This window comes from Lissotriton vulgaris, chromosome 2_1 (assembly GCF_964263255.1).
Source record: "Lissotriton vulgaris chromosome 2_1, aLisVul1.2, whole genome shotgun sequence".
Classification (NCBI taxonomy): domain Eukaryota; kingdom Metazoa; phylum Chordata; class Amphibia; order Caudata; family Salamandridae; genus Lissotriton; species Lissotriton vulgaris.
In genome coordinates, this window is record NC_141687.1 from 684909485 (window position 1) to 684932662 (window position 23178).

The window sequence follows — 23178 nt, forward strand, 5'->3', positions numbered from 1 at the left end:
TAATTTGGCTTCTACTTTTGGGAAATGAACCAATCCAGACCATTGGCTTTGGCTTGTCTCTGAATCAAGTAGATGCGAGTGGCGAAGCGGAAAGATTCCTCGTAATCCGGGAATCTGCAACGAACACGACGGTGATACTGGTTCCGTCGTTCAGGATAATTTAAAAAAAAATGGTGTGGAGATTCTCAAGATAAAGGCCTTAATATTGAATTCGAGGATAACGGTCGTGTTTATCACTGTGGAGGAGCCGGATAATTTCAAAGATACTTGAGATTCTAAAGTCTAATACATAAGTATCAGGGGTCAATAAGAACATTACAAGAAGAAATTGTGGAATAATAACGTCCTGTGGTGGATACTGCAAGTAGAGGAGACTGCTTTTCTAAAGATTCATAAGCCCTGAGGAAGTTGTGGGGATACACCCCTATACGACGGAACGCGTTGGCACAAGGGAGTGGAAGACTGTGATGTATATTTGATATTTTGAAATGTGAAAACTGTATTCAATCGTGGATTGAGCTGTAGGAGGGATTGGGTGTTTACTCTCCTTTTCTGTAAGCACGGCTATATTAGGACCCGTACCCTTCAGATATGCCCCCGACGCCCAACTACCCTAGACATGCAAGATCCCCACATTTGAAATCACCAGAGATTCAGGTGGGGTTAAAAAGGCCATGTTTATTCACACATTGTATAAACATGACAAGCAATAACATGCATATCTAAAATCACAAGTTATAACATAACTACATTTATGAGCATATCAGCTCCATCACCTTCCCAACCCTAAGGGAGGAAGACCATCTGGTTCGCATCTCGCAACTGGGTATCCTACGCCAAGTGCCGTGCACCTGCCCCTTAGAGTGGTGGGTCCCGCCCTTCTATCCTTGTCCGCCATTACCGGGGCCCACCTCTCGACCACCAGGCTGCCCAGGGTCGCCCGGGAGGCTCGAAATCTGTCGCCCTAGCCTCCCCAGCCGGTGGTCACTTCCTCCCAGTGGAGAGCTTGCCATATCCCCCCTCAGAGCTGGCCTATGGAGCTCGGCAAGCGGGCTCCCATCCATCTTGTTTAGCCACTATTTACTGATCGCAGGTCTCTTCTCCGCCACAAGGGTGGCCAAGGCCCACAGGTCTGACACCCTCCCCACCTGCGTTCAGAATAAATGACCAAAGTTCTTGGATAAACGTATCAGTTCCATAGTCCGACAAATGCACACCATCCTGGTGGTAGATTGCTTCTCCGGAAATCATCCGGTGCTGGAGGTAGCGCAAGCGGCCCTTCACTGAGCACAACCTTGCTAGTTCGCCGTTCAATCGCCTCACCGAGATGTTCAAAGATCTAGGACGCACTCCTGGGCCCCATGCCCTGCGTGATATCATGCCAGACCAGACTAATTTCGTCGATGGGAACACATGCCCCAGCCAGGCAAACTCTGCTAGTAGGGCTTCCTTGACAGCCAAGCGCCTCCTGTCGACCATGTCGTTGCCTCCCAAATGCAAAATAATCCAATCCGGCGATTTGTGCTCTCGTGCCCTGAGCTCCTCGACGATCCGCCTCAAGTGTCGGATCCGCATCCCTCCAATGCCATGCCATACGAATTCCGTCTCGCCCAATGCGGCCGGTTTCACCACCTCTCTTCGCTGCAAGCGCACCGCCGCGCGATGCACGAAAGAGTGCCCAAGTACCCATACCACGGAAGCGGGCATACTAATCAGAAAGGAGAGAGATGGAACCGTTAGACACTGCACACATATGCATTACAATAATTCAGGCCTTACATATCGTTTGTAGCAATCAGAGGTCCCGCGACCTACACCTTTCACCATGTTGGGGGGCAGACCCGCCCCTGCCGCTAAAGTTGCGGCACCAATCCTAAAGGAATGAGAAGAATAGCCCGCTGCTCCCAGTCCCAGGTTCCCCAGAGCCAACCCAAAGACTGCCTTAAACTGGTATTGAGACAGGCAATCCCCGTTTTCGTGGACGAAAAGAGCCAACCCCCCCCTGCTGGGCGTCGGGCCAGGTACGCCTGCATACGGGATATGGGGCAGGCAGTATCCCTGGGGCAGGCCGCAACTGGATGTTGACCCCCTTTCCTGTTTGGTCTGTTTTGGACCGTCTCAACCGCACTACCAGGCCCCCCGGGGAAATGGAGATATCCTTGAGCTGCAGGCCCCCCCCCATGGTCTACTCTGGAGGCCCCCAAAATCTCACCCAGGCGGAAGGCCCCGTAGAAGGCCAGGCAGAAGGCCGCCCCCAGCATGATTCCCTCGAATGGTGACTGGCAAATAACAGGCAGTACCCCCAAAATATCAATCAAGGTCGGGAGGTCCAAAGGCCTACGACAGTCCCGCCGTGTCCCGTCTAATCGGGCACATCCCGCTAAGGCCTTCCTGATCAAGAATGAAGCCCCAGGATCCCGCTCCCCCGCCAGTTTAGCAAAGAAGCCTATCGCAGCCAGGGAAGCCCTAGCATAGGACACTGTTTTGCCCTGATCCCGCAGAACCTGTAAAAATGCGTACATTGTTTCAGTTGAGAAGACCCTCCCCCCACCAAACTGTTCAACAAATGATTTGTAAACATTAAACTGCGACTGATAGGCGCGTTTGGTGCGATCACTCAGAGCGGCACCTACCAGCCCCGCTAAAGCGGGGCTCCAATTTTCCACAGTGACGTAGGGAACGTCGTCATGCGCTCTTCTCCGCCTGCGGGTGGAACCTCCGGAAGTCCTGCAACTTGGAACGAGACAAAGCGTCAGCAGCATGGTTATCAACACCAGCTATATGCGCAGCCTTAAAAGTCAAATTCAATTTCAAGCATGCCAACACCAACAACTTCAGCAACCTCAGCACGTGTGGGCAAGTCGCCCCTTGCCGATTGATAACCTGAACCACTGCCATGTGATCCAACCAGAAGGTCACGACCCTGTCCCTGAAGCGCTCTGCCCACACCGTAACTGCAACCCAGATGGGAAAGAGCTCTAGAAAGGCTAAATACTCAGTCAAGCCTGCTACCTGCCACTCCTCTGGCCAGACCGCCCCACACCAGGCAGGGCCCAAGATTGCCCCAAAACCAACACTACCAGCTGAATCGGTGTATAATCCTAGTTCCTCACTGGACACCGGCGGCGCGGGCCACACTACCCGCCCGTTGAAATCTTCCAGGAAGTCCAGCCACACCTTGAGGTCCTCCTTCACCCCTGCTTTTAACCTCACCCGGTGATGTTTCTGGGTAAGACCCTCCATCGCTCTGGCTATAGACCTCGAGAAAGGGCGTCCCATGGGAATGATCCGCAAAGCAAAGTTTAGCTGCCCCACAAGCACTTGTAGCTGATGCAACGTCACCTTTGGACACGCCAATGCTACCTCAATGGCTAGGGAAAAGGCCTTTACTTTATCCATTGGCAATCTACATTCCCCCGCTACTGTGTCAATTTCAATGCCCAGGAAGGACATGCACGTGTCAGGGCCGACTGTCTTGCTCTGTGCCAGCGGCACCCCAAATTCCTTTAGCATCGCCACCAGCTGGCTTAGGGCCAACGCGCAGGCATCAGACGATGTGGGACCCATCACCATGCAATCATCCAAGTAATGCACCCCATCCGTACATCCTGACTTTTGCGAAAACACCCATTGCAGCATGGAGCTAAAGGTCTCAAAATACTTGCAGGAGACCGCACAACCCATAGGCATACATCTGTCGTAATAAAATTGCGGTTGGACCTGAAAGCCTAACAAATGGTAATCCTCAGGGTGTACCGGTAACAAGCGGAATGCTGACTCAATTTCGGTTTTTGCTAGTAACGCCCCTCGGCCTAGCTCCCTCACTTTCTGAACCGCGGCATCAAAGGACGAGTACGTCACTGAGCACACTGCCGGGTCGATGGCATCGTTTACCGATGCACCCTTCGGTGCGGATAAGTTATGGATCATTCTGAACTGTCCCGGCTCCTTCTTGGGCACCACTCCCAAAGGGGAGCAGACAAAGTTCTCCCAGGGAGGAGCCGGGAACGGGCCTGCTACTCGGCCTAAGGCCCGCTCTTTCTCCACCTTTGTGACCACTACTGAGGGATGGGTTTTTGCTGAAACTTGGTTCCTACACTGAGTAATAGGGGGGACATGCGATGCTGGTATACGGAAACCACTGGAAAAACCTTCAAACAACATCCTGGCAGCTGCCCTATCTGGATACCTGCCCAACCAAAAGATCAGTTTCTCAATGTCAACAGGAGTAGGCAGATTAGACTTGGGGAGGCTTGATATCCTTAGGTGCGTTACCCCCCGTTCTTTGGATTTCTTATTGCACTTTGATTCAGGATGGGACTGGTGACCGCAGAAGGCGCATGCGTGCTTGAACTTGCACTGCCCGGGGGGCCATGTGCACCCTTTACCATTGAATGCCCAGCATGTACCTTTCTTCTCGTCCGGCCCTCCCTGGGAAGTCCGAAAGGGCTGCCTAGCCGGGTGTTCCCTATTGCTTACGCTCTCTAACCAAGCATTGACCTCAACCTGGTCCCAACAAATGGAGGGGTTCTCCTCCTTCGCCCAGCGAAACTCCCTATCGTATGTCAGCTAGGCAGAACCGCCATGAGTGGCGTGCGCCTTTACAATCTTATTAGTAAAAAACACCAGCGGAATCGCCAACTCTGGCCTTTTTTCCAACAACACTGTGACATAGACGTGAAAGCCGAACAACCAATTGGTTATAGTTTCCTCTATCCTAGGTCTCCGATCTCGGAAGGAGTGATCTTTCCCATCCCTGTCCTTGTAATCCTCTTCTCTTCGGCCTGATAAGGGAGAATATATCTACGTAGGCACCCCTCCTAATCTTCTCTCGCATTTCCATACTCACATGCGTAGCTAACATCCCTGACTGGGACAACACGTTCCCCTGACTAGTTCCCACCTCGCTGCTCCTTAGCGTAGCGTCACCAGGCTTACCTCCTGTAGGTGCCACCGCTATAGCTGTCGCGGGGGGCTGTGCTCCAATCGCAACGCTGGGCAACGCTTTGCGCGACTCGACTAAAAGCGCCAACTGCCTCTGAATATCCTGCAATGCGCCCTGTTCTGTGACCTGCAGGGGCACCCACGGTGCTGCCGCCCCAGCTCTCATTCTCTCTAATACTCTTTCCGGGGCTGATAATTGGCCCACTAGAGTGGAAACTGACGCCAGCAAGCTATCCAACGGATCGCCAGCGGCTGCCACTGCGTCCACCGGCTGCGGTGGGAGTGGGTCCGGAGGGACCGTGACTAATGGTACCGCGCCCCCCGGAGCCAACGCCCTCAGCGCCTCCCTAATCTCAGACAAAACTGAACCCACTGGGTCTACTGGTGTGGCCACATCTGGTTCAGGATCAGAAGGGAAAACCCGCTCTGCATCTAACGGAGGAGTGGGGACGGGACCTACTGATCCCTCGTCCTGTTTCCCCCTGGCAGGGCTAGGCCTACTCTTCATCCCTTTCCTTTTTGGCTGCACCTTGGCCTTCTTCTTCAATGGCGGACAAGCAGCCTTTGGTGGCACCCCCCTGCGCGGCCGCTCTACTACATCGGGCTGCTCCCCCCGGGAAGAATCGCTCTCGTCCCCGCTATCGGGGGTCTCCTTGCTCAACTTTTTTAGCAGCAATTTCATAATCTGCGCTAATTCAGGTTCAGAGTCCTTTCGCTTTTGTCCACCCTTTTTTGGCACCATGCTAACTATCGCGCGCTTCGCACTACCTCGCTATAGCACCTAACGCGCCCGGAGTTCCCTGTTCCCACACCCCTAAGCACCGTTCACGCCGCCCGGCAGGAGCCCGCACCAGGAAGACCCTCGCACACAGCCGTAAGCCCCGTAAGGCAGCGACACTCCAATCCCTTCCCTGCACCCACCGTGACTCACGGCTGCCCACGAGGCCCCCCGAGGCACTCGACCCCTTACCTGGCTACACGAACGATGCTCAATCCTAGAGTTTCGGAAAGCCGGCCTGGATCACGAGAATGACCAGGAGCCGGCGTGAGCAGTCGGGTATCCAGGAGTGATAGCGGGAACAGAGACCCCAGTCACAGGGAGTTGACCCTAAATAGGCCCCGAGTCTCCACCCCCTGACCCTCGGGTCACGCGATATCGCCAGAGCGGAAATGGGTCGGCCGGACGCCGATTGGGCCGTCCGCCTGACCAACCACCAGAGACCAGGAGCAGGCGGGGTCCGGAGAGGCCGGGTCCTAAGTGCGCGCTTCGTGATTCTCCACGCTTGTCAAAATAGGACATAAAACAGATTTTTTTAAGTGGTATAATATAGTGTGAATTTTACAATGGCGCCTTATATCTCTTTAAACACCTTCGGTCAAATTAATTGGCTTGTCTCTGACTTTGCTGACTTGACCACCCACTTCCAAGTTTTTATTTATTTATTTTTATTTTATGCGTTTTTATATAGCCTGGACTTTACCCGAAGGTGTCAGAGCGCTTCACAATAGGAACAGTAATGATACATGAGGAGAAAATTACAAGTGAACAAATTACAACAGCAAACGTTAAGTTACATGAGGCAAAAATGACAAATGTGAGCAAATAAAATACAAGAGGTAGCAAACGGTGCATTACAGGAGGAACACGTGACATGTTTTCAGGTTACAAAGGCATACAAAGTACAAGTAGAGGTATAATACTGCAATAAATGGTAGACACTCATACACAAGAACAAACGTTACGTAGGCAATGGTGGCACTTGTGCAAGTATCAAAAGCAAACAAAGTGTGTGTTAGAGCCTCTCTGCTGTGAGAATATTTCGATCCTGTGTCTCTAGCACTATTTGCCCCTTAAGCAGAGTGGAAAATATTCAGGCATTATAATGTAGCCTTCAAAAGCCAGGTGGCCCCTTGGCGCAAAGCTAACAAGTTCTGGGTGCAGAAGAGAACAAGTGGACAGTGTGCAGCTTTTATCGTGGTGTCGGTCTCTGCCCACACACTTTTGAGAAGGCTACTTTTTTATAATCTCTTTCCTAATGAACGGAAATTGTTACGGTCTGCTCATTTTTACAATAGAATACGAATTTACCACAGCTTCACATTTCACCACACAAAGAAAAGGATTATTTTGAAATCTCTAGATTTAAAAATGCACACAAAATTGATTAAATGCCACCTCTGTGAGATAACTGTTGAAGGAATATGTCCCTTTGTGCATAATTTTATAAGTAGACAGAGGAGGACATGGTTGCTGAAGTGTGTTTCTAAATGCAAAAAGTTGCAAAGTGGGGTTACTCAAAACAGGCCGGTTAATGATTTATCCGTCACGGGTCCACTGCGGATAGAGCAGGCAGTGGCAGGCGAGCTATGACCTTGAGCACACGCCCTTCACCTTCAGAGGCCAGAACAAGAGCCGATCACAAAAAATCATTTGACTGTCGCTGTTAAGGTAAGACTTGCTCTAAATACCTTTTACCAACTATTATAAAAACAGTATTATGTAGGTGTTTCACTAGAACGTTTGTGCACTTTTGCTGTTTGGCATGTTGGTGTGCTGGTGATGTTTTGTTTTTTCCTGCTGTCTGTTGCCTGGATTATTGCAGTGTGATCTTGTTTTATTGCACTGCGGTTTTGTGTTTTGACTGCTTTGTTATGATTTGCCATGTTATGTTTTAATTATGGTATGTGTGTGTGCGTTAATGTTCTGTTTAGTTGTTTACTGTAGATAAACAAACTGCTTTATTTTGAGCTAAAAGCAGCACATGCCTTAAAAGTTCACGCGACAAATAGCTATTCACTACTTCCCAAAGTGGTAAACTAGCGCTGCTCGAGCTCTCAAGACACTCAAGGCACCAGTCACTCCAACACTGTGTGCCGCAAGGCACTTCTTTATGTGGCAAGGCCCCGAATATTTAAAAGCGATTAATAAAAAAATGCTGATATTTCCACCAACTAGTGGACTTGACATTAAATGGGATGTGCGTTTTTCGTCTGAAAGTTCATATTGGAAAGGCTGTAAATCACTGGATGGCTAAGAGATGGCTTGAGATTTTTTTAGAGAAGAAAGAACGAAGACAGTAAGTGCTGGAAACAGGTACTTTCCCAGCGATTATGGAAGAACCAGAGACCAAGAAAACAAAAGAGGTGAAGAAAGAGACAGTGAAGAATGTGAGTGATTCTGATGGGGAGGAAAAGTTGTTGGACATATTGTTGACTGAAGAGAGACCACCTTCATACAAGGAGGGTTATGTTCAAGCACAGGTGTAGGACATAGGAGCAGAAGAGCAGAGTGTCAGTAGATATGGGGTAGTGCCTAGTTCGTATTTACATGGTGAGACATAAAGGCGGGAAATTAACACCTACCTTTGAATTACAAGGAGATATGGAATTAATGGCAGAAACGAGACAAAGAAAAAGAAGTATAAATTAAAATAAAGAAAGTTAGCACACTTGGGTTTAGAAGCAAGAAAAAAAGACTCATCAAGCATATGAGAAACTTTGAGAGATGGCTAGGAATCTTAAAGCAGAATTGACACAAACGAGAATTCGACAATCAAATAAAATAGGATGGAAGGTGAGTGCAGTAAGAATTTGAATCCCAGAGCATCGTACTACTCTCACAGAAATATTAGAGACGATTAACAAATCAGAAGGCGTATCCAGTTATTGAGAAGAATGGTCCAAATTAAAGTTTCTAACGAGAGAAATGTCTGGAGGAGCATATGTACATTATGCATGGACAAAAAGTGACCTCTACATGTTCACAACAAGTTTTCCCGAGCCAGAGAAATGGTATACAGGGGTGGAGAGAATTGAGAATTGTGGAGAGAAAAGTGTTTTGGACAGATTTGAATATGCTTTTTGAAATTATTGTTCCAATGTGTTTATGGAGTGAGAGTAAATCAGCTGTTAATTGGCCCACTGCAGAGCCCCAGAGTGATGCAAGTCAAAATAAACCATCTCTGATTCTCATACAGAAGTAAAAAGAGGTGAGTGATCATTTAAAGACAAAGGTTCCCTAGAAGCAAGTGAACTGGTCAAAGGTTATGAGAGCAACTCAAGATCCAAATGAATCTGTGCATGCATATTATGAGAGGTTGTTAGGAATGGGGGTCTCTGGTTGTTACCCCGTCCAAGTAGGGACCCTTCTTCCCTGTCAGGAAAAGGGGAATACACTACTGAAATATCCCCTGCTCACCCCCTTGGTAGCTTAGCACAAGCAGCACGGCATCTCTAGGAGGCAGTATGCACAGCATTTGAAAATAACCAATAGTAATATAGTGAAAACACTACAAAAGGACGCCACACCAGTTTAGAAAAATATCTAATATTTATCTGAGTAAAACAAGACCAAAACGATAAAAGTCCAACATACAATAATCAAAATCTGTACTTTGCAAGAACAACCTTAAAAATGTAGTTCCTAGAAGTCGATAGCTCCGTTTCTGTACTACAGTGGTTCTGAAAACACCCAAATCCAACAGTGTCGGTAGACTGCTTCGGTGGGGACCAGCGTCTGTGTAGGAAGACTTGTAAACAGTACCTTTTTGTTCTGGTCAACCACAGCAGTGTGTTGCGGCGGCAGTCGTCGAAGATGCGGTGTGAAGTGAAGCGGAGCAGTGTGCCGTACAGTGCCCTCAGGTCACGGTTCAGGCAACGGCTCAGTGGCAGTTGTCCAGTGGTGTCAGTGAGACCTGGACTGCAGTGCGAAGCAGGGCGGTGCTCTTTGCAGTGCTCACGGTCACAGTGCAAGCTTCGGTGGCCGTTGAGGATCAGCAGTCGATGGGGCTGGCATTGGTATGCTGCGGCTGTGGTGTGGGATAGGGAGGTGCTGCGTGTAGTTTACGAGCAGTGCCCCCAGACCACCATGCAGACCACGTCAGCTGGCCACAGCGTCGTCGGTAAGACCAGGGTGGCGGAGTGAAGTGAGGCAGTGCGGTTCACACAGGTCGCATTGCAAGCAGCAACTTTGTGGCGGCAGCCGTCGTGGCACCAGGGTTGCTGTGCGAAGTGCGACAGTGCCCTCTGTGGTGCCTTCAGGTCATGGAAACACCAGCGGATTTGGTGACTGTGTCGGGTTGCGGTTTCCCTCTGTGGCAACTGAGACATCTGGTCCCAGAGGCGGTACACAGAGGTAAGTGAAGTTACTGTCGCTGAGACTTAGTGAAGAGGAGGCAAGCTCTGTCTCAAGCCCTTGGAGATACTCAGCAACAAGTGAAGAAAGTTACGTCCAGCCCGTTCCATGCCAAAGGCAGAAGCAGAAACTACAGGCAATTCCAACAAAGCAACAAAACAGCAAAGGGGCAGTCCCCCTTCAGGCAGCTCTTCTCCTTGGCAGGTTCCTTGATCCCAGTGAGTTCTAAAGTCCTGGCGTATTGGCCCTATTTATATACTGCATTTCCCTTTGTTCTCTTGTGGCAGAGAGTGTCTGTGCTCAGTCCAAACCAGTTCTGTCTTCTATGAGCCAGTTTCCTGGCAAGAGGTGGAGACCGCATTGTCCAAGGCGACCAGGACCAGGCCTATTCAGGTGCAAGGAAATCTTCTCCCACTACTCTAAATGCAGCCCAACCCTGACTCATCCAGGAAAGGCAGGACACACCTCAACGCCCCTCCTCCCCCAGAGACTGTCTGAAGAGATTGCACATCCCCAGCCCCTGTCACTCCAAATCCAGACAGACAATCCACAACCCAGCAGAGCACCTAGGATGGCTAAGCAAGACAATATCAACAAACAAAAGAGGGGCCTGGTCAGAAACCTGTTCGTGTGCCGCAACTGAACTAGTTACCCGAAACCATTAGAAGCACTAGAAGTGATAGCCCAGGCATGTTAGAAAAATTCCCATCAGCCCACCCATGTGGTGGAATGTCGTCATGTGGGAGATGTCACCAATCCAATTCTCAAACAGTGCACCTAGTCATGGTGCAGAGATGGATGGATTAAACATGGTGTAAATACAGACCAATGGGCTTCACTGGTGATGCTAATGGGGTGCAGTGCAAAAAAATGAAAGTGATAAACGTGAAGGTAAAATTGACTCCGAGGGCCAAAATCAATTTTAATCAGTATGGCGCTTGGGTCAAGATTAAAATTCTGCCAAGATAGTTTGAAATTATAACTATGTGTGGGCAGAGTAAGTGAAGGTCGACATGTTTCAGCTGTACTGACTATTGGTCTTAGCTTTCTTCAGGACCATTAAAGAAACTGCGACTGCAAAAATAAAAATTAGAGGATCAGTGATGCACGCTAATGTACATTGGATAAGTCCTACCAGTTCCTCTGAGCCCAGATGGATGCTGTAGGAAGTCCAGAACTGTATGTAACTCCCAGCATTATGTGGGAGTACGCCTCACCTCACCCGGAACCCACTCGGGGAAAAAGGGGAGGCCCCGCTCTATCCGTCGGTACCTCGCTGCCGGCGTCCGAGCAGGAACGGAGGCCGGCAGCGAGGTACCGACGGATAGAGCGGGGCCTCCCCTTTTTCCCGAGTGGGTTCCGGGTGAGGTGAGGCATACTCCCACATAATGCTGGGAGTTACATACAGTTCTGGACTTCCTACAGCATCCATCTGGGCTCAGAGGAACTGGTAGGACTTATCCAATGTACATTAGCGTGCATCACTGATCCTCTAATTTTTATTTTTGCAGTCGCAGTTTCTTTAATGGTCCTGAAGAAAGCTAAGACCAATAGTCAGTACAGCTGAAACATGTCGACCTTCACTTACTCTGCCCACACATAGTTATAATTTCAAACTATCTTGGCAGAATTTTAATCTTGACCCAAGCGCCATACTGATTAAAATTGATTTTGGCCCTCGGAGTCAATTTTACCTTCACGTTTATCACTTTCATTTTTTTGCACTGCACCCCATTAGCATCACCAGTGAAGCCCATTGGTCTGTATTTACACCATGTTTAATCCATCCATCTCTGCACCATGACTAGGTGCACTGTTTGAGAATTGGATTGGTGACATCTCCCACATGACGACATTCCACCACATGGGTGGGCTGATGGCAATTTTTCTAACATGCCTGGGCTATCACTTCTAGTGCTTCTAATGGTTTCGGGTAACTAGTTCAGTTGCGGCACACGAACAGGTTTCTGACCAGGCCCCTCTTTTGTTTGTTGATAGCTTCTCTTGGGGCATGAGTGGTTCTGGTCGTTAAATATAGCCCTAGTTGACCCTCCCTACGTCTATTTTTTGTAAGCAAGACAATACCCACTTTCTAAAAGTGGTATTTTCAAACACACAACCTAAAGATCATCTTTACTAAAAGGTGTGTATTTACATTCTGCATACTAAACTCCATTTCTCTATCTTATCCCTATGGAAAGTTATACTTGTAAGATGTTACAAAGTACCTTCCATTCAATCATATTGGGCAATAAGCCTTTCCATAGTGTAAAACGAATTACACTATATTTCACTATCAGGACATGTCACCCACACCAGTACATGTCCTACCTCTCACATACACTGCACCCTGTCCATAAGGGTACCTTGGGCCTGCCTTAGGGGTGACTTACATATATTGTAAGGGAAGGTTAGTTCTTGGCAAGTGGGTGAACTTGCCAAGTCGACATAGCAGCACAAACTGCGCAGACACTGCAGTGGCAGGTCTGACAAACCTTTACTGGGCTACTTTTGTGGATGGCACAATCAGTGCTGGAGGACCACTAGTAGCATTTAGTTTACAGGCCCTGGCACCCTCAGTGCACTTTACTAGGGACTTACCAGTAAATCAAATATGCCAATCATGGAAACACCAATCCATAACATAATCTACAGTAGGAGCACTTGCACTTTAACACTAAACAGCAGTGAGCAAGTGCGCAAAGCGACCAAACCAGCCAAAACAGCGTCAAAGCCAGGAGGTCAGAATGCAAACAGGCTAGTTAAACATGCCAAGAGAGGCCACGTCTAACTGAGGTTAATTCAGATTTACAGATAGTACCGTGGTATTGTGGAGCCTACTAAAAAAGGCATTTCTGGATTGTTTTTGACCTTTGTCTTGTGATTGCATACACAACTTAGTTTGTACATTCAGCGGAGTGTTGTGCTCTGGCTGTACGAATTGATGGAGAAGATCCTGGCTTATGTAAAGTATTGCAGTGATTGCTGTAATGCTAAAAAGAAAAATCAACAAAGGAAAACTGATGATGGCTCAGGCAAGGTTTTTCCATAAGGGTAGTTGTGGTTGAGGTGGTTTTGGTTTCCAGACAGGTTCTGTTTTTGGTAATGATTTTGGTCTTGGTGACAGTATTGGCATGAAAGGTTTAATACAAGGCAATGTTATACAGTTTGTGCAAGGCGATAATGGTGGTTGAGGCAGAGATTTGTAAATAGCATTCCTAATCCGAACGTTACTAATGTACAAATGAGGAATGGTCCTAGCCACATCTGTAGAAAGATAGGTCATTCAAAATGAGATTGTTGGTTTGTTATGGTATCAGGATTTGTAAAGCATGACTTATCTCCTATGGGGTTACCCAGGGGCTGGAGCAGCTGTGAAGGGTTGTCGTCTGGGTGTCAGTTGAAGAGCTGGTTCTTCAGCTTCTTGTGGATTTCCAGAAGCGGGGAGTAAGCACTCATGTGTAGTTGGAGGTCGTTCCACATTTTGGGTGCAAGTTAGGAGAAAACTAGGTGTCCTGGTCTTTTTTGCAGATGCGGCGTGTAATTGCAAGAGAGAGTGAGGCAAAGTCTGGTGGGCTGGTAGAAGTGGAGGTGACAATTGAGGTAGGCTGGTTCAATGTTTTGTAGTGCCTGAGATACATGTAAGAAGTTTGAATTGACAGTGTATCAGCAGCCAGTGGTGATCTCTGAGGTGAGGAATGATATGGGTGCACCTTGGGGGGTTGCTGAACGAGTCTAGCAGCTGCATTTTGGATGGCCATAAGACAGGGAGGAGGTGGTTGGGGATTCCGGCATAGAGTGCATTGCTGTACACAAGTCTTCTGTTGACTAATGCTTGAGTGACTGTATATCTGGTGCTTAGGGAATCTATCGGAATATTTTTTGAGAATTAATTTGTCTTCTAATATGATACCAAGGTTACGTGTTTGGATAGAGGGTGATGGTGTTGGAGGTAGCTTTGATGGCCACCAGATGGAGTCTCACGACGGAGTTCTATTTCCCAAAGATCAGAACATCTGTCTTGCTTATGTTGAGTTTCAGGCAGTGGTTCTCATCCATTCTGCTAAGTGGATCATGCATTCGGTAAAGTTGGATGTGGCCGTGGGGTACTTGTCTGACAGAGAGGATGCGCTGGGTGTCATCATTGTAAGAGATTATGGAGATGCCATGAAATATAATGACATACACGAGTGGTGTCATGTAAATATTGAACAGGGTGGGTCTGAGGGACTCCATAGATCAGGTCATTGGGCTCCGATGTATGTGAGGGTGGGGTGGGAGTCTAACTCTTTGTGAAGAATGAGAAATGGCATTTTATTTTATTTTATTTAGCATTTGTATGGCGCGGCGAATCATCCCCAGGGGGATCTCTCGGCGCCCGGCAGAACAGAAATACAGGCCCATTGGACGGCCTAGGTTCCTAAAACATCCAGGTCTTTAGGCTTTTTTTTGAAGTGTCAGGGATGTACATCCCGTAGTGATTCCGGTAACCTGTTCTAATGGAGGGGGGCTAGGTGAGAAAAAGCCCGCCCACACATTCTCACTTTCTTGATTTTTCAGGGGGCTAAAAGATTTTGGTTGCTGAATCTTAGTTGACGCCCCGGCACATATGCTCTTTCTTTGTTTTTTAGGAAAGCAGGACCCAGGCCTTGCCTTGAACACCAAGATCAAAAGTTTGAAGGCTGCTCTCTTCTTCACAGGCATCCAATGTAGGGACTGCAGCAGAGGGTGGGATGGAGTACGTCTAGGTTTATTCAAAACCATTCTGGCTGCAGTGTTCTGCAGTGCCTGGAGCCTAGAGCTTTGGCCCCAACTAGTAGGGAGTTTCCGTAATCCAACCTGCCTACAATCAACGCCTGAATGAGAGTCTTTCTTGCCTCCACAGGGATCCAAGGAAAGACTATCCTTAGCATTTTCAAGATCCCAAAACATGAGCTAGACAGTGATGTTACATGCTCTTCAGGTTCCTAGCCTGCTTAGTGGGTAAGGGAGCATCCCCCAATTCCGATGGCCACCACTCCGGAGTCCATAGTTCCTCCGCCTTACCAAAGAGGAGGATCTCCGTCTTATTTGAATTCAGCTGGAGGAAATTATCCCTCATCCAGGCCGCAATGTTCAACATACAGGTCTTAAATTTCGTTCTGGTGACCTCTGGATCCGAATCGAATGGGATAATCACCTGTGTGTCGTCTACATATGAGATAGTCTCGAATCTAGACACCGTTATAATTGCATACAAAGGAGTCACATATATGTTTAACAATGTTGGGCTTAGGATGGATCCCTGCGGCACCTCCTTGCCAACTAGGTTGGTTGCTGACAAAAATGGCTCTAGTTTGACCCGCTGAGATCTCTTTAGCAGAAAGCTTTCCTACCTTGCCAGAACCTGCCCCTCAACACCGATCTCCTGGAATCTGCAGAGCAGGATGGAGTGGGAGATGGTGTGGAAAGTCGCCGATAGATCTAATAGTACCAACATAGTAGGCGTCCCTTTATCCAGGGACATTCTAATTATGTCGGTCACTTCCATCAGGGCAGCCTCCGTACTATGTCCAGCTCGGAAGCCCGATTGAGCGGGATCTAATAGTTGGTTCTGCTCCAGATAGCTTGTTAATTGTTGGTTGATCAACTTTTCCATCACCTTTGCCCCACAAGGCATAAGGGATATTGGCCTATAGTTCTTCATTTCTAAGGGGTCAGCCGATGTTTTTTTTAGGAGCGGTCTCACCAGAGTGTTCTTCCACTTGTCTGGGAAGGTTGCTGTGTCTAGGGAGATGTTACAAACGTCCCTCAATGAAGGAGCTAAGGTAGTGGCCAGGGAGCCTTGACAAAAGGCGGAGCACAGTCCGATTCTGCTCCTGACTTGATTGCTTCCAGGGCCCCTCTTATTTGCTCCGATGTGATAGTGGAAAAGGAGTCCAACTAGGTAGAGAGGAGACCCTCACCCTAGGATTGGGTAGATTTATACTCTTTCCTCCCCCCCTGGATAATTATAGATAATGTCTATCTTTTCTTTGAAGTGGGTGGCCACCTTATCACATCGATCTTGCGAGTGTGGGACCGTAGAACTGCTTACAGAGGGATTCGTAAATTCTTTTAATATTGCAAACAGTTCCTTAGAGGAATTATTGGCTTCCCCAATCCTCCTGCTCAGATGTTCTCCTGGCGATTTTACAAAGACCCAAATAGGCTCTATGTGCCTCATTATAAGCTTGATTATCCTCCGCACATTTAGTTCTGCTCCATTTTCTTTCCCCCCCCTACACTGAGCTTTCTCCTCCTTCAACATCCCCCGAGTACCACGGAACAGGTACTAGCTTCTCCTGTAATTTCACCGTTTTTAGCAGTGCAATCCTGTCCAAGGCCTTTACCACCGCCCCTTCCCACCTCTCCAATGCTATATTGCTGACCCTGCCCTCTGACAGAGGGGCTATGAAGGCTCCCCTTAAAGCCTCAGGTGTGAAACTTAAGGCTCGATGGTAGGACCATATTAACTCCTGGGGTGTTTCTACTGACAGGCCGGGGATATTAGCAAAAATAGAGTCCAGGGTGTGCCCTGCCCGGTTCGTCAGATCCTGTACTCTGGATAGTATCCCCAGTGATTCCATAGCTGAGAGGAGGGCCCTTGCTTCTATATTTGAGGGATCCTCCAGATGATGATTGAAGTCTCCCACTAATGTAAAACGCTCTGACTGTAAGATGTAAGGGGCGAGTGTTTCCATGAGGGAAGCGCAGAACAATTGCCATTTGAGGGGTGGACCTTGGATGCCTGTAGCGTGTAATCATTTGATGAGGTTGGAGTGCAACACTGTGTTGAATGCTGCAGAGAGGTCTAGCAGTATGAGGGCAATGGTTTCTCCTCAGTCTAGAAGGTTTTAATTTTCATCTGTGGTGGCAAGGAGTGCTGTTTCCATACTGTGATTGCTACGAAAGCCTGGATCAGGAGTGGTTGAGAAGATTGTGGAGTGCCAGGTGCTTGGTGACTTGCTAGTTGATTGCTTTCTCTATCACCTTTGCTGGGTATGGTTGTAGGGAGATGGGTTGGAAGTTACTCACTTTGTTGTTTTTTTAATGAGGGCTGTGACTACAGCATGCTTCAACTCCTTGGGGAAAGTGGCAGACTTGATGGAGGAGTTGATGATGTGAGTGAGGAATTTGTATTTGTAGAGAGCATAAATCACCCGTAGGTCTCATAGCGCTAGCAGAGTTCAGATGAGAAGACCGGGACAGACAGAGCTAGAAAAGTCAGGTTTTTAAGTTTCTTCAGAATTTTTGGTGGTTGGGTTCTGCTCTGATGTGTAGAGGCAGAGAATTCCAGGTTTCTGGGGCTAATTTAGAGAACGTCTGTTGCTATTTCTAACTGTGCGGACTTTAGGAACAGTAAGGAGACGCTTGCTGGTGGAACGGAGGGTTCTGGTTGGGTGATAGTCTGTAATTCTTTTTTCTAGATATTTTGTCCCTTGACCGTTGATGGGCTTGTGGACTAGACAGCATACTTTGAAATTAATGCATTTTTTTATGGGAAGCCGTGTAGTGTCCTGAGGCAAGGCACAGAGGGGGTGCGGGGGGGGGGGTTGAGCACAATCCTGGCTGAGGTGTTTTGCAGGACATGAAGTTTTGTCAAAAGGATTTCCTTGAGCAAATCAGCTTTATTATTAATACATTTTTTGTAAATCAGGGAAATCGATCTATTCGGGAGATGACCTTCTAGGATTCTATCTTCAAGGGGGGATACCTCCGGCAACTCTACCTCCGGAGGCAGGGCCTTCTGCAGTGAGTGTTGAACTGGTGCGTAGCGGAAATATTCTGAGCTGGGTAGTTCAAATTCATCCTGCATTTCTACGAATGTTTTAATCCGCCCCTGTTCCATACATCCTTAATAGTCAAGATTCCTATCAGTTCCCACTTGTCAAAGTCCTCTGTGTTCCACAGCTTGCCCAATTTTGCGGAGTCAAACCGAGGGGTAGCCAGCGTCAGCCTATCCCTCCATCCCAAGGAGTTCGCTGCATCATGCCAGATCTTCACCGCATACTTGGTTGGTCCTGTTAAATTTAGCTTTGTTGGTTTTGAGTAGAGCGCCCTATTGTAACTACCCCCCGGAAGAATCCACCTATCCATTGCGTACCCTGTATCAGCTGCAGGCCCTTATGTTGCATGATTAATTGCAGCCAGCTGGGTAGACCAATAATGCCGTTTGATATCTGGGAGGGCAATACCTCCATCGTACCACGGGAGGGTCAACTTGGCCAAAGCAATACGAGGTTTTCACCCACATAACAGGCTACGCTGCAATTAATTAATTAATTAATGTTAATTAATTAATGTTTGAGCTTGTAAAGCGCACTGCTACCCGTAGGTTTCCTGGCGCTGTATAATGCTGGGGAACGCGTCCTGGCTTTCCCTGTGGGATGGTCCCTGCTGGGAGTCCCCAAGGTGGAGCCAGGCATTCCCGGTGTTGATCGGGCCGTTACAATGCCTCTATCTCGCAGAAATAACTGGCAGGCACTGCATCCAGAGTATTCTGAAGGGCATAAAGAAAGCGGGGTAGTGCCATCATCTTAAAGTTGAGCGGCTGTTTAGAAGAATGCATGTGAGGGTATGCTGAAGGTTCGGTGTAGTGATGATTGAGGTGAGAGGGTGACATGGGAGTCTGAGTGAGGGGAGTGTATGTTGCAGAGTTGTGCCAGGTAAAGTGGGTGCAGGAGAAATGTCCTACGATGCTGTGAGTTGCTGTGCGGCAGCAGCGGGTGAAAGTTTTATCTAAATAGATCTCAAAATGAGTCACAAATGGTTCCCAATTAAAGCAGCATATGGCTCAGATTGCCCAAAAGGCTGTTATGCAGTCAGGTTCCCCAGCACTACCGGCTTGTGTAAAGAACATACAGAATCTAAGACCGTTCAATGGGAATATTCCTTGAAGTCATTTTATGCATCAACTGCATAATAATAATATGGAAGGTTTTCAACATAATATCAGACAAAAACCCAAATGATGAATATCAATGTTTTGCAGCTTTCAGATATACTCAGTGTTCCTATAGGACAGAGTTCAGCAAAGCGTGGAGGGAGGAGGACTGCATGCTTGGTCAAGTCCTAGAGGTAGACCAAAATGGCCCTTTTGTGAAGGAGAAGTGAATGACAATTCAGTATCATTTTGAATGATATAGGTGCTACCCACACCATGGTTAGGCCATTAGAGGTTCCCAACATACCCTTCTCAGGAAAAGTTCAAGTTATAGGTATTTCTAACAAACAAATAATATGTTGTCAACTAATGTCCCCTATAAAAAGTAGCCCAATCATAAACATTCATGGGTTTATAATTAGTGAAACTATTCCAGTTACTCTGTTACAGGGCAACTTGCATAATTTACTGTCCACTAGATGGTGCTGCTGGAGTTAAAATGTTCCCAGTCTTTTCAGAGGAAGACTTACCTCAAGATATAAAACATACTGTTAACAAGGTGGTCTGAGACTTTTGAGAAGAAGAAATTGGATTGCTCAAAAGTGTAGAAACATTGTAGATCATGGGAAACCAAATGCAGTATATCCCGTACTCCTCAGTACAAGCTTACTCTTGAAGCAGAGAAGGAGATTGCACCAGTTTCTGATAAAATGGCTGAGCACAGTCATTTAAATAAGTGTTAGGGAGCAACCTAACTCTTCAATCATGAGATTAAAGAAGCCTAGCTATCTTGTTGGTTATTCATTGTTGTTTGATATTACCAAAATTCTGCTGTAAAATTGTTCCACATTTCTGCAGACGCCCTGTGATTTGCAGTCATTGATTTGTTGTAAGCATTTTTTTCAAATCTTCTTCATGGGAATAGTCAGCATCTCTTTGTATTCAGATTCCGCAACAGAGTCCCAGAACAATAAAAGGAGCCCACATGGCTATTCATAGAGCCCTTCAACCTTCTCCTAAAAACTAAAAAGGATGTTGAAAGTCTAAATCTATCCTGTAACTCAGTATTTGTTTACTATATTGATGACACATTGCTTGCAGCTAAAAGGAAAGAGGGCTGTAGACATGACATAATTACATTGCTAAATCGCATAGCTAAAAATAGGCATTGCAAGAAATTGGGTTTACTGGTTCAGTGGGTTAAGCCCCTCTCAAGCAGCAACCACAATTCTTCTTTGAGTGAAGTCCAAAGCACACTCAAAATGTACCTGTGCTCAGCCCTCGGGTACGTTCGCACAGAGCAGTCAGGTTTAACTCAGAGGCAATGTGTAAAGTATTTGTAAAACATTTCAAACAGCAACAGTGAAAACATGCCATTAAAAGATCGCACTACACATGTAGAAAAATAGAGTAATTTTTAATAAATAAAGCAAAATGACAGTAGAACTTTAGAACTGGAGATATGCAGGTTAAAAGATTTAAGTAAAAATAGTGCGAAATAGCACAAAGCATCAACTGTGAATATTTGGTTGCACCAGACCAGGACAAAATCACAAGTTCTGGCCCACTTGCGATGGAGCATTGGTCAGCTACGGGGACCCAGTTAGACCTGCTGAACAGAGTAGCCTAAATCCTGGTTTGCGGAGCGTTACGAGGACTTGTGAAGATGTATCGCACAAAGGAAGCATTGCGTCATTTCTGAGATGTAGCATGGCTGCGGTTTAAGGTCCTGCATCATTGTCGAGAATCCAGTCAACGAGGGATTGCAATGCGAAGTCCGGAGTTGAGGATGTGCCATGCAGCCGGGGTGATGTGTCGGTTCAGAGATGCTGCGATCTGAGTCTGGCGTCAAGGCTGTCATAGATGAGGGATGCGAGAGCTTGTGCGGAAGATGAGTAATGCAGTGTTGGTTTCAATGAGGCGACGGACTGTGATTTGATGCAAGTCTTCGTGATGGTTCGGATCCACACTGCAGTGGACATCTGCAGTGGCAATCTGTTGGTTCTGCTCTGGGTTGCACAGCAGAGACATGTCGGTTCTGCTGGATCTACAGAGGCTGGCATCCCACCTTTCATGAATGGGGTGGCACCACTTGGCAGGGTAGACTCACAGATGGCAACGTCCATGCGTTGGGTTAAATGTTTTTTTGGATCCATCTGTCCCTGGGGTCAAATCCGAAGGCCAGCCACCCACCTAATAGGGTCACTTTGGGGTCCTGCTTTCAACAGATGCATGTTCAGTCCTTCTCACCCAGGCAAGAGGACACTAAGTCAGCACAGCGGGCAGCAGTCCTTGAGAGCAGCAGTCCAGCAACATGACAGTCCTTCTCAACATCACTGCAGCCCTTCTTCCTAGCAGAGTTTCCATAGGTCCAGACCTGTAATGAGGAGTTGCTGTCTGAGGGACAATAAATATACTCGGTACTATTCTCCTGAAAGGTGGGAGAAGCTTCTAGAAATTTCCTTTTGAAGTCCACAGGCATCCTACCTTCCCTGTCCTGGCTCCAGACTAAATACAGGGGTGTACAGCCATTTGTGGAAAGGCAGGGCACAGCCTATTATAGTATAAGTAGGGCTTTATCCAGCTCCTCTCTCCCATTCTGCCAGTAACAGCCCATCCAGGCACACCTAAGCTCTCTAATGTGTGTCATGCTTAGGAGGAATACAAAAAAGCCCAACTGTTAGCTACACCCAGTCAGGCAACCCAGAGGCAGGCTGCAGGCATTAAATGGTTAGAAAGGAAAATGCAAGCTTTCTAAAAGGGGCATTTTCAAAAGTGTATTTAAAATCTGACTTCACAGTGAGAGATTTTTTTATTGCAATTTCAAAGACACAAAACATGAACTGGTTACTTGCTTCCAAATGGAAATGATCACTTATTAGATGTAATAAGGTAAGTCTAATTTTAGCCTACGGGAGCCATAGACCTTGCAGTAGTGCAAAAACGAATGTAGGTGATTTTCACTACCAGGATATGTAAAACTTATAGTTCTTGTCCAGCTTTTTAAATACACCGCACCCTGCCCTTCTGGCTGTCCGGGGCCCACTCTAAGGGTGTCCTTGCTGTATTAAAAAGGAAGGTCTGAGCCTGGTAGACCATTAAACCCTGCCCTATCTGGCACTTACTGGCCTTGATACGCCTCCTCTCTGCAGAGGCTGAAGCACTTCCCTGAGATGGTTCAAATGGTTGTCCCAGCTGGAACTGAAGACTACAATGTCATCTAGGGAGGCGATACTGAAGTTCTCCAACCCAGCCAGGTCCTGGTTGACCAACTTCTGGAAGGGGCATGGATGTTCTGCAACTCGAAGGGCATTAACCAGAACTGGAAATGTCCTTCTGAGATAGAGAACACGGACCACTCTTTTCCCATCCCTCGGTCAAAGCTATCTGCAAGTACCAAGATGTTATATCAAACATGCTGATGAACTTAGCAACTCCCAACTGATCCATGAGCTCCTCAGCTCGCTGGATGCAGTGTGCATCAGTCTTGGTGACGGCATTGAGCCGCCGGTAGTCCACGCAGAACCTAAGCTCTGAGGTGGTTCCTGGAGAAGCAATCTTGGGGACCAACACCACTTGACTGGACCAAGGACCGTTTGAGGGCTCAATAACCCGTAACTTCAGCATTTTGGAGACTTCCTCCTTTTTGCTGGCTCACACCATAGCCTGTAGATTTTACTCTTCACAGGCATACTGTTCCCAGTATCAATATCATGTGTACACCATGTAGTGAGTCCTGGGGTAAGGAAGAAGAGCAAGGCAAACTGCCCCAACAACTTGCAGCAGTCTCTCTGCTGTTCTAGGGTCAGGGGAGGGGAGAGACTGACACCCTCCACTGATGCATCTTGCTCCTTGGAAGAAAAGAGGTCAGGGAGAGGTTTGGTCTCCTCCTCCACTCCAGCATCCATGACCAGGAGCTTGGTTGCTCCGGATCTTTCAAAGTGGGGTTTGAGTTGCAAAACCCTAAAGGTCTTGATGTCAACCAGGTTGGTGACCTCAGCCTTGCACTCTTTTACTTTAAAGGGCCCAGACAAGAATATTTGTAGGGCCCAGGGCTCCACAACACACACTATTTGGCCAGGCTGAAACTTGACCAGAGTAGCCTTTTGGACATACCACAGTTTCATGACCTCCAGGCTGGTGTCTACGTTCTCCTTAGTCTTCTTCCAGATGCTGTTCATCTGGGTACAGAGTA

The 23178-nt window shown here is 47.5% G+C and overlaps 1 protein-coding gene across 20 annotated transcripts in view; it reads left to right on the top strand.

Annotated features, from left to right (window-relative positions):
- The first annotated feature begins 7296 nt into the window (after positions 1-7296).
- The window catches only part of PPFIBP2 (PPFIB scaffold protein 2), a 1093831-nt gene continuing 1077949 nt past the window's right edge, over positions 7297-23178 (top strand). For 15 of the 20 annotated variants that reach the window (XM_086955882.1, XM_086955886.1, XM_086955889.1 and 12 more), the window contains exon 1: positions 7317-7393. The gene's annotated coding sequence lies outside the window, so the exon portion shown is untranslated. Of the gene's footprint in view, positions 7394-23178 lie in introns of all 20 variants that reach the window. The other 5 variants (XM_086955895.1, XM_086955898.1, XM_086955897.1 and 2 more) reach the window with 2 other exon arrangements.